At 52.0% G+C, this 538-nt stretch overlaps 1 protein-coding gene across 1 annotated transcript in view; it reads left to right on the plus strand.

Annotated features, from left to right (window-relative positions):
* Nucleotides 1-538, plus strand: part of LOC107570221 (paired box protein Pax-5-like) — a 32,888-nt gene that overhangs the window by 15,186 nt on the left and 17,164 nt on the right. The gene's annotated exons all lie outside the window — the stretch shown is intronic.

Here is a 538-nt window from a genome sequence, read left to right on the forward strand (position 1 = left end):
TGGCGAATGGCCACGCCCATTCAGGGAGGGACTTCTTGCGGAAGCAGATGCGAGGAGAACTCTTTACACCGCAGCAGCTCGAGGTATTGGACCATGTCTTTGATCGACAGCCCTATCCCGACATTTACCCCGTCCCTGACAGCAGCAGCTACAAGCATGCCCAGGTAAGGGGCTGGGGGGTAGGGGTGTGTATCCTGCCACGCTGGTTGTGCGCACCTCCTCTGAAAGCTCACGCTTGCCCTTGCCTGGCTGCCAATATTGCTGGACCCTGTCCCAACCCTGCTGTTGACCTATGCGCCCCCACACTGAAGCTAACGCTGACCTTTCACCTCTCTGAGCTTATGCTGGGGCTTTGACCCTGCTGGTGCTGATGTCCACTCTATAGAGTTTTTGGCTGAGGTTAAGTCCCAGCACTGCATAGAGGTTTAGGGTTAAGTAGCAAACATTGGTCATTAGTTTGCAAAAGTTACCCACACACATGGCATAATGTTTGTATGTCTAAGTGACCACATCAGATTCAGCAGTCATTATTATAAAA

The sequence above is a fragment of the Sinocyclocheilus grahami genome, unplaced genomic scaffold (genome assembly GCF_001515645.1).
Source record: "Sinocyclocheilus grahami isolate Dianchi unplaced genomic scaffold, SAMN03320097.WGS_v1.1 scaffold1428.1, whole genome shotgun sequence".
Taxonomy (NCBI): domain Eukaryota; kingdom Metazoa; phylum Chordata; class Actinopteri; order Cypriniformes; family Cyprinidae; genus Sinocyclocheilus; species Sinocyclocheilus grahami.